The sequence below is a fragment of the Chiloscyllium plagiosum genome, chromosome 9, assembly GCF_004010195.1.
Source record: "Chiloscyllium plagiosum isolate BGI_BamShark_2017 chromosome 9, ASM401019v2, whole genome shotgun sequence".
In the NCBI taxonomy this organism is placed as follows: domain Eukaryota; kingdom Metazoa; phylum Chordata; class Chondrichthyes; order Orectolobiformes; family Hemiscylliidae; genus Chiloscyllium; species Chiloscyllium plagiosum.
Genome location: NC_057718.1, coordinates 64,337,986 through 64,349,265, shown reverse-complemented (window position 1 = coordinate 64,349,265; position 11,280 = coordinate 64,337,986).

The following is an 11,280-nucleotide window of genomic DNA, read 5'->3' as shown; positions in this document are numbered from 1 at the left end:
GTCCACATGGACTTTAGCAAGGTATTCAACAAGTTTCCGCATGGTAGACTGGTTACTAAGGTTAGATCACATGGGATCTAGCCAATTTGATATAACATTGGCTTGAAGGTGAAGATAGAAGGTGGTCGTAAGAAGGTTGTGTACAGACTGGAGGCCTGTGATTGGCAGTGTACGCATGATTCACTGCTGGATCCACTTGTGTTTTTGTCAATTATATAAACGATTTGGATGAGAATATAGGAGGCATGGTTAGTAAGTTTGCAGATGACACTAAAATTGGTGGTACAGTGGACAGTGAAAAAGGTAATCTAAGATGTAGGTTTGCTCGCTGAGCTGGAAAGTTCATCACCAGATGTTTCGTTACCCTACTAGGTAACATCTTCAGTGGCCCTCAGGCAAAGCACTGCTAATAATTCCTGCTTTCTATTTATATGTTTGGGTTTCTTTAGGTTGATTATCTCATTTCTTGTGGTGATGTCACTTCCTGTTCTTTTTCTCAGGGGGTGGTAGATGGGGTCTAACTCAATGTGTTAGATGATACAGTTCCAGTTGGAGTACCATGCCTCTAGGAATTCTCATGCATGTCTTTGTTTGGCTTGTCCTAGGATGGATGTGTTGTCCCAGTTGAAATGGTGTCCTTCCTCATCCTTATGTAAGGATACTAGTGAGAGAGGGTCATGTCTTTGTATGGCTAGTTGGTGTTCATGTATCCTGGTGGCTAGTTTTCTGCCTGTTTGTCCAATATAGTGTTTGTTACAGTCCTTGCACGGTATTTTGTAAATGACATTTGTTTTGCTAGTTGTCTGTATACGGTCTTTCAAGTTCACTAGCTGCTGTTTTAGTGCTTGGTGGGTTTGCGGGCATTTTCAGAAGATAAACCACAGCAGGACTTACACAGTTAATAGTAGGATCCGGGGGAGTGCTGTCAAACAGAGAAACCTAGGGTGCAGGTACATAGTTCCTTGAAAGTGACCTTGCAGGTATACAGGGTGGTGAAGAAGATGTTTGATACCCTTGCCTTCATCAATCTGAGCACTGAAGACAGGAGTTGGGATGTCATGAAACAGTTGGGTATAACATTGATAAGGCCACATGTGGAACAGTACATACAATTTTGGTCACCCTGCTATGGGAAGGATGTTATTCGACTGGAAATTGTGTAAAAAGGATTTACAAGGATATTCCCAAGACTGAGGATTTGAGTTACAAGGAAATGCCGGATAATTTGAGACATTTTTCCCTGGAGCATCAGAGGCCAAGGAGTGACTATATAGAGATTTAGAAAATCATGACAGACATAGACAAGGTAAATAGTAAAGGTCTTTTCCATGGGGCAAGGCAGTTCAAAACTAGAGGGCATAGGTTTGACATGAGAGGAGAAAGATTTAAAAGGTACCTGAGGGACAACGTTTACACACAGAGGGTGGTGCATATATGGAATGAGTTGCCAGAGGAAGTGGTAGAGAGAAATACAATTACCATATTTAAAAAATAATTTGGATAAGTACTTGGATGGGAAAGGTGTAGAGGGATATGGGCCAACACAGGCAAATGGAACTAGTTCAGTTTTGGAAACCTGGTCAGCATGGATGAGTTGAGCCGAAGGATCTGGTTCCATACTGTCTGGTGTGGGAGCACACTTAAGAGGGAAATCAGAAGAACAAAAAGAGGGTATGAGATGGATCTGACAGATAAGGTTAAAGATAATCCCAAGAGGTTCTATAACTATATTAAGAGTTAAAAGATAGCGAGGGAGAGATTAGGTCCTCTTAAAGATCAGCATGGCCGTCTATGTGTGGAGGTCGAGGAGATGGGGGAGATTTTTAATGAATGTTTCTCCTCAGTGTTTACTGAGGAGTGAATCATGGAAGCTAAGGAAATAAGGGAAACAACTGGGGATGTTTTGGACCGCATGCATATTACCGAGAGGAGGTTTGCAGGCTTAAAGTGGATTAAGGTGGATAAATCCCATGGGCCTGATCAAGTCCATCCTCAGACATTGTGGGAGGCTAGGGAAAGAATTGCAGAGGCCCTTGCAGAGATTTTTGCTTCATGTTTAGCCACTGGTGAAGTTCCAGAAGACTGGAGGGTGGCTAATGTTGTTCTATTTTTTAAGAAAGGTAGCAAAGTCAAGCCAAGGAACTGTAGGCCAGTGAGCCTGACATCAGTGGGAGGCAAGTTGTTGGACAGGATACTGAGGGACAAGATCAAACAACCTTTGGAGAGTCAAGATCTGATTAAGGATAGTCAGGATGGATTTGTGTGCTGGAAATCAAGTCTGACAAAACTTTTGGAATTTTATGAAGAGGTAACCAAGAGATAGATGAGGGTAGGGCAGTGGATCTTCTCAAATAGACATTAGTAAGACCTTTGACAAGGTCCCGCATGGCAGGCTAGTCATGAAGGTTAGGTCACATGGGATCCAGGGAGGACTAGCTAATTGGATTCAAAATTGGTTCATGATAATTGAAGGTTATTTCTCAGACTGGAGGCCTGTGATTAGTGGTCTGCAGGGGTTGGTGCTGGGATCTTTGTTATTTGTAATTTACATAAACGATCTGGATGTGAATGTACAAGGCATGCTTAGTAATTTTGCGGATGATACAAAATTAGGAGGTATTGTTGATAGTGAGGAAGGTTATTAAAAATTACAGAGGGACCTTGATCAGATGGGGAAATGGGCTGAGGATTGGCAAATGCAATTCAAATGATAAGTGTGAGATGTTGCACTTTGGAAAGTCAAACCAAGGTAGGACTTATACAGTAAATGGTAAGGTCCTGAGGAGTACAAGTACACAGTTCTTTGAAATAGGTGTCACAGATAGTCAGAGTGGTAAAGAAGGCATTTGAGCATGCTAGCCTTCATCAGTCAAGACATTGAGTATAGGAGTTGGGACATTATGTTACAGTTGTATAAGTCATTGGTAAGGCCACACTTGAAGTATTGTGTACAGTTTTGGTCACCCTGTTATAGGGAAGACATAGTTAAACTGGAAAGAGTGCAAAGAAGATTGATGAGGATATTGCCAGGACTAGTAGGTCTGAGTTTATAGGGAGAGGTTGGCCAGGATAAAACTTTATTCCTTGGAATGTAGGAGAAAGAAGGATGACCTTATTGAAGTCTGTAAAATCATGCAGGACATAGATAGGATGAATGGATGGGGGATTGAAAACTAGAGGCCATAAATTTAAGCTGAAAGGGGAACTACTTAAGAAGGACCTGAGGGGCAACTTCTTCAAGCAGAGAGTGATACGTATATGGAACGGGCTGCCAGAAAAAGTGGTTGAGGCAAGTACAATAGCAGCGTTTTAAAAACATTTGGATAGGTACTTGTTTAGGAAGCATTTAGAGGGATATTGACCAAATGCAGGCAATTGGAACTAACTGAGTTGGCACATTGTCGGCATGGAACAGCTTGGGCCAAAGGGCCTGTTTCAATGCTGTGTGTTGATCAGGGTCACTTTACATTTCACTCAGATAAAGACAATAATATCTGCAACTTAGTTTTCTATTCTCTGAATTTCCAAAAGTTTTTTGTGGGAGGTTAGGTAAGAAACTTTCAAATCTTAAAGCTGTAACATCAACAACCAGATTCATTTTTTTTAACAGAAAACACAGTCCAAATCCAATCTCTGCTTTACAGACTGATCATCTCCTCCATGAAATCCCAGTTATTATTCATCATTTGCCATCTGCTTGAGCATAAGGAATTTTACAGATTTCCCAAGTACTGTCCTTGTAACGAGCTAAATTCTATTATCTGTTGAAACACAAGGCTCTCCCCTGATGATGAAGCATCTACAGAACCTTTTGATCAGGTACAAACCTGCAACTAACTTTCAGGTCTGGCCTCATGGATAAACGAAAGGTTGTTTGGTCTAGTTTTCCTTTCAAAATAACCTGTTACCCACAGTCCAAAAGTCATCTTTAGGTTAAATTCCCAATTCATTGCTGCAAACCAAAATTAATAAAAGGATAAAATAACAGTAATGAAAAATCAATGAGTGCTCGAGCCATACAGAAAAACCTATAGTCCTTCAGCACAACTATTTCTTAATTTAAAACTTGCGGCTACATTACATCATTACTTGAAGAACTTCCTTAAATCAGTGCAAAACTTACAGTTTGCCTGTTTGAACTTGTGCCCCTTAACTAACTGTCACAAATTAGTACAAAGTGTTGGATTATTTTTCAGTAATGAATTTAAATACTTCAAATTAAGCTTTTCTTTTGTTTGGCTTTGGAGTTTTAACCATGGATTCATTACACTCTTGACTGCAGGTGACATAGGAATAAAATTACTTTCAGTTTTAGAAAATGGTTCCGTCTAACGACAGCATACTGGCACAACTTGGTAAAGGGATAGAATTACCATGGGCAAAAAAAGAGGTAGATAATTCTGAACTGAAATGCTCAATAGCACTGCAACAGTCAAGAAGGCACCATTACCTTTTCAAAGGCAATTATGGTAGGGCAATTAATTCTGGATTAGCCAGTGATGCCATTTTCCATAAACAAATAAACTAAAGGTCGGGCAACATTTGTTGAAGATAGAATCAAAACTGCAATTTCAGATCTTATTGTCCTTCACACTTTGATGCAGGTTGGATCTTGGGCTTTTTATGGTGCAAACATGAGAATTGATGGTTTGGAAATGTATGTTCTCAGAGTCAGTTTGCCAGTCACAGTGGGCAGCAAGGTCAGATGTCTTAGACATAGATCACAGTCCAAGAGAGCGAGAACACAATCTGGTGTAGGTAGCAGGTAGCAGCAACCTGTGGAAACAGGAGAACTATTCCCATTCCTCTTGCGTCTACAATAAGATAAGTGAAAAAACTTTAACAAAATCAATATAAGAAAGGTTACTGGAGCAATTCACGAGATTTTGTGGTGGCACATCCCCTAAACCTGATATCCTTCAGCTTAAGATCTTAAAGAAGGTAGATGCAGAGATAATGAAGACAGAATGTCTTAGATTCTATTCCCAATGATAGTAGTTAGCAAACTTAACCCTGCTATTTTTTTAAATAAAAGGAGAGAAAACCAGGAATTCTAAGCCATTTAGCCTAGCATCAGCAGCGGGCAACTTGAGGGAAATTATTACGTGGAATGGGGCACCTAGAAAGTCAGCATAGATCTACAAAAGAAATGTCACATCTGTCTAATCCATTATAGATTTTTGATAAAGGGAACCAGGGAATGTGGTGTTTCTGGATTTTCAAAAGCTTTCACGAAGGTGCTGCACAAGAAGCTACCTTAAAATTAGGAGTCAGGGGATTAGGAGTAATATATTAGCATGAATTGAAAATTTATAAATGGACTGAAAGCAGAGAATAAGAAAAAGACCTGGACCTTCTCAGGTTAGGAGCCATGTCTAGCAGGATACTGCAAAAAACAGTACTTGGATCTCAGCTGTTTATAGCTGTTTATAACTTATATAAATTACCTATATCAACTGATGAGGAAACTGAGTGTAATGTATACAAGGTTGCTGATGACACAAAGTAATCATCTTTTAAAATGTATGCAAAGAGAGTTCAGCAAGTTGTTACACAGACTGAGTGAAAGGGCAGGAACATGGTAGATGAGATAAATAAGTTGAAGTTATCGATTTTCATGCTCAGTGACTGAAAAATGTTTATATTCAGAGGGCCTTGAGTGGCCTTATAAATGAATCACAGCAAGTTAAATTGCAGGTATAGCAAGAAATTAGAAAGGTAAAATGCTATGCTACTTTTTGTTGCAAAGGAGATGGAATATAAGTGTAAAGGAGTCTTTCTGCAAAAGATGTGGCCTGTGACAATGTGGTACTAAAGAATTCTGCTTTAGGATTTATTACCCCTCTCGCAAAGCTATTCAAATATAGCCACAACACTGGCATCTACTGACCGATATGCAACATTGTTCATTGTCCTGTTCACAAAAAGCAGGACAGTCCAACCTGACCAACCATTGCCCCATCAGTTTGCAACTGATCATCAGCAAAGTGATGAAAAAAGTGCTACTGACAGTGATATCAAGAACACTTACACTGTGAGACCCTGTTTACCAATGTTCGATTTATGTTCAGCCGGAAACACTTGGATCCAATATACAGAAAACTAACAACATGCTTTATTGTTAATTAAAGCCAGTGATCTAATAGTGAATCAGAGTGTTTTGAAAGACAAATAAAGTATTTACATGCATTTAGTTAAATTTCAGTGGGAAAAGAAATGACCTGATAATAGTTCATACAGTATAATTTAAAAAGCACAAATCCCCTTAAGAACAGAGAAAAATATATATTATATTCTTACATTTTCAAGTTCTCATACTTTGATACTCATGCTGACAGGCCAGGGACAGCCAGTTTCTCTTGCTATCTGCATCCACTTTTCTTTGTTCATAGATTTGCTGATGTCAGTGTATACAGATTAACACCAGCCAGCAGTTTTGTTGAATTTGCAGATTTTTCTTTTTTACTGCTTATCAGTTTCAAACATACATCGAAATCTGGGGAGTATTGAAAACTTTGCTACATGAATGACAGAGTGCTCATCATATGGCATGAGACATTTTTCTAAGGTCTTACCCTTTGCAGCACTCCACCCCCTCCATGGATACCACCGCGCTTAGCACTGACATCTGCTAGAAGATTCAGAATATCTCTTGACTGAATCACAGATTTTCCAACAATAAATTAACATCCCCATATGCTAATGTAATAACCAACTTTTGGGTACTATATGTAAAAGAACTTGGCTGGACAACTATGTAAAGAAATTCATCACAGTCAAGGTGACCTCATTACATTCTTAATCTAAATATGGACAAAAGAGCTGACTCCAGGGAGGTGACAGTGACTGGCCTTTGTATCAAGGGAACTTTGAAATACGAGTCAGTCAGAATAGTGGGAAAATCTCTGGATTTATATCAAGCATAAACAAAGATGGTTTTGGAAGCTGGAAGTCAATAATGTCACCCCAGGATATCTGAGCAGGGGTTTACCAGTGATGTATTGTCCTCAGCCCAACCATCTTCAGCTGCTTCAGTAATGATCTTCTCTCTGTCATAAACTCAAAAATGGGAATGACATTTCTGAATTCCCCCTCTCCCATGGGATGGGGATGGGAGCAGGAATGGTGGCTGAACATTGACCAGTAATACTTGATGTCACTTTGATTTGATAACTAAAATTGGTTTTGCCGACATATGAGGCTTGCAATTGAAATTTGTAGCATGTCAGTCTCTGAGTGTAATTGTTATCTTAAATAGTGGCGAGAACCTTAAAATAACCATTGGATGCAAATCTTGAGTAGCTTCATGCAAAGCTCTAACTCTTGCTATTTTTAATGCCTAAGTCCTAAGCTCTGAAATTCCCTCCCTAAACCTCACCATTTCTTACATACTTAGTTAAATCATACTTATTACATAGAAACCTCAAATTGTACTCTTAAAATTGGGGCACGAAAGGATGCAGAGAAAATTTGCAAGGGTGATGCCAGCAAACCTTGTGTACACATATTAAGAAAGGGCTAGTTCTTCTCTCTTGGAAAAAAGTAGGCAGAGGGGCCGATATGATGGGGGTGCTTAAATATGATCAAATATTGGCCTGGGATATTTTTCTGCTTTAATTCTACATTCAGGTACAGGTACAGTAAAGTCAGCATAGTAGACAGGGTGGTGAAGCAGGCATTTGGCATACTTGCCTTCATTGGTCACTCATCAGTGCATTGAATATAGGAATTGTGATATTATGTTGTGGCTATACACAACATTGCTTGGCCACTTTTAGAATACCGTGTCCAATTCTGGTATCCCTGGTATAGAAAAGATGCTGTTAAACTTATAGAGTCACAAAGATGTACAGCATGGAAACAGACTCTTCGGTCCAACCTATCCATGCCGACCACATATCTCAACCTAATCTAGTTCCACCTGCCAGCATCCGGCCCATATCCCACCAACACCTTCCTATTCATATACCCATCCAGATGCCTTTTAAATGTTGTAATCGTACCAGCTTCCACTACTTCCTCTGGCAGCTCATTCCATACATGTACCACCCTCTGCGTGAAAAAGTTGCCTCTCGGGTCTCTTTTATATCTTTCCCCTCTCACCCTAAACCTATGCCCTCAAGTTCTGGACTCCCCCAACCCAGAGAAAAGACTTTGTCTATTTACCCTATCCGTGCCCCTCATGATTTTATAAACCTCCATAAGGTCACCCCTCAACCTCCAACACTCCAGGGAAAACCGTCCCAGCCTGTTCAGCATCTCCTTATAGCTCAAATCCTCCAACCCTGCAACATCCTTGTAAATATTTTTTGAACCCTTTCAAGTTTCACAACATCTTTCTGATAGGAAGGAGACCAGAATTGCACACAATATTCCAACAGTGGCCTAGCCAATGACCTGTACAGCCGCAACATGATCTTCCAACTCCTGTAATCAATATTCTGAACAATAACAGAAAGCATTGAAACATCTTCTTCACTATCTTATCTACCTGTGACCCCACTTTCAATGAGATAGGTTAAGGGTGAGAGGGAAAAGATATAAAAGAGACCTAAGGGGCAACATTTTCACGCAGAGGGTGGTACGTGTATGGAATGAGCTGCCAGAGGATGTGGTGGAAGCTGGTACAATTGCAACATTTAAGAGGCATTTGGATGGGTATATGAATATGAACGATTTGGAGGGATATGGGCAGGGTGCTGGCAGGAGGGACTAGATTGGGTTGGGATATCTGGTCGGCATGGATGGGTTAGACCGAAGAGTCTGTTTTCACTCCCTCGGACCTTACCATTAAGTCCTGCTAAGATTTGCTTTCCCAAAATCCAGCACCTCGCAATTATCTGAATTAAACTCCATGTGCCACTTCTCACCTTATTGGCCCATCTGATCAAGATCCTGAGGTAACCTTCTTCGCTGTCCACCACACCTCCAATTTTGGTGTCATCTGCAAACTTACTAACCATACCTCTTATGCTCACATCCAAATCATTTATATAAATGACGAAAAATAGAGGACTCAGCATCGATCCTTGTGTTACTCCACTGGTCACAGGCCTCCAGTCTGAAAAACAACTCTTCACCACCATCCTCTGTCTTCTACCTTTGAGCCAGTTCTGTATCCAAATGGCTAGTTCTCCCTGTATTCCATGAGATCTAGCCATGCTAACCAGTCTCCCATGGGGAACCTTATCGAACGCCTTACTGAAGTCTATATAGATCACATCTGCCGCTGTGCCCTCATTAATCCTCTTGTTACTTCTTCAAAAAACTCAATCAAGTTTGTGAGACATGATTTACCATGCACAAAGCCATGTTGACTATCCCGAATCAGTACTTGCATTTGCAAATACATGTACATCCTGTTCCTCAGGATTCCCACCAACAATTGGCCACCACCGAGGTCAGGCTCACTGGTCTATAGTTCCCTGGCTTGTCCTTACCATCCTCCTTAAACAGTGGCACCACGTTAGCCAACCTCCAGAGTTCCGGCACCTTACCTGTGACTATTGATGATACAAATATCTCAGCAAGAGGCCCAGCAAACATTTCCCTCGCTTCCCACAGAGTTCTCTGGTACACCTGATCAGGTCCTGGGGATTTATCCACCTTTATGCATTTCAAGACATCCAGCACTTCCTCCTCTGTAATATGGACATTTTTCAAGGTGTCACCATGTATTTTCTTATATTCTATATCTTCCATATCCTTTCTCACAGTAAGTACTGATGCAAAATACTTATTTAGTATCTCTCCCATTTTCTGCGGCTCCACACAAAGGCTGCCTTGCTGATCTTTGAGGGGCCCTATTCTCTCCCTAGTTACCCTTTTGTCCTTAATGTACCCTTTTTGTTTCCCTCTTTTCCCTCTTAAGTATACTCCTACTTCCTTTATACTCTTCTAAGGATTCACTCGGTCTATCCTGTCTATCCCTGACATATGCTTCCTTCTTTTTCTTAACCAAACCCTCAATTTCTTTAATCATTCAGCATTCCCTATACCTACCAGCCTTTCCTTTTACCCAAACAGGAATATACTTTCTTTGGATTCTTGATATCTCATTTCTGAAGGCTTCCCATTTTCCAGCCGTCCCTTTACCTGCGAACATCTGCCCCCAATCAGCTTTTGAAAGTTCTTGCCTAATACCATCAAAATTGGCCTTTCTCCAATTTAGATCTTCAACTTTTAGATCTGGTCTATCTTTTTCAATACTATTTTAGATCTAATAGAATTATGGTCACAAGGCTGCAGAAAAGTTTTACAAGGATGGTGCTGCGATTGGAGGGTTTGAACTATAGGGAGAGGCTAAATAGTCAGGGGCTTTTTTCCCTGAAATGCCAAAGGCTAAGCAGTGATTTTATAGAAGTTTATAAAATCATAGGAAAGGTTTAGAGGTATAATGGCGAAATACTGACAAATAGGACTAGTTTTCTTAGGATATGTGGTTGACATGGAGTGAAGGGTCTGTTTTTGTGCTGTATATCTCTATGACTCTAGGTCATAGGGCATTCTGAGTCAGAGCTGTACCACTGCTACTTAACTGCTACTGGGTTGAAATCCTGGGACTCGACCAAACAATACTGGGGTTGTGCCACTCACTTGGACTGCAACAGTTAAAGATGGTGGTTCACAACCATTCTTTTGAAGGCAGTTAGGGATTAGCACTGACAAGCTGTATGTTGTTAAAAATCACACAACATCAGGTTATAGTCCAACAGGTTTAATTGGAAGCACAATAGCTTTTGGAGCACCGCTCCTTCATTAGGTGATTGAGGAGAACACAATTGTAAGGCACAGAATTTATAGCAAAAATTCACAGTGTGATGTAACTGAAATTATACATTGAAAAATACCTTGATTGTCTGTTGAGTCTGTCATCTGTTTGAAGACCATGATAGTTTCACTTCTTTCACGTATAAATCCCAAAACCTTTTTTTTTAAGTTGCATTCTCAGGTTAGCTGTAACAATTGGTGTTAGCTAGACAATATGTTGAAGGTGTTAGCCCCCTGTGTTCTCTGTCTATGCCATGATGTTTAGATTGATTCTAATCTAAATAGTGAGATAACAGAGTTTTATATGAATTCATGCGGTTTTTGAGCAAAGTACAATGTAACTCTGCAAGTACAAATTCACCCCACAAAATATATGTGTGCATGTGGGTCTTTGGTGTCTGTCCAAATGTGTGTCTGTCTGGGTTGGGGGTTGTGAGTGTGAGAGAGAGTGTATATGTGTGTGTAGTGAGTGTAGAGTGTCTTAAGTCTGTGAGGGGGTGCATGTATGAG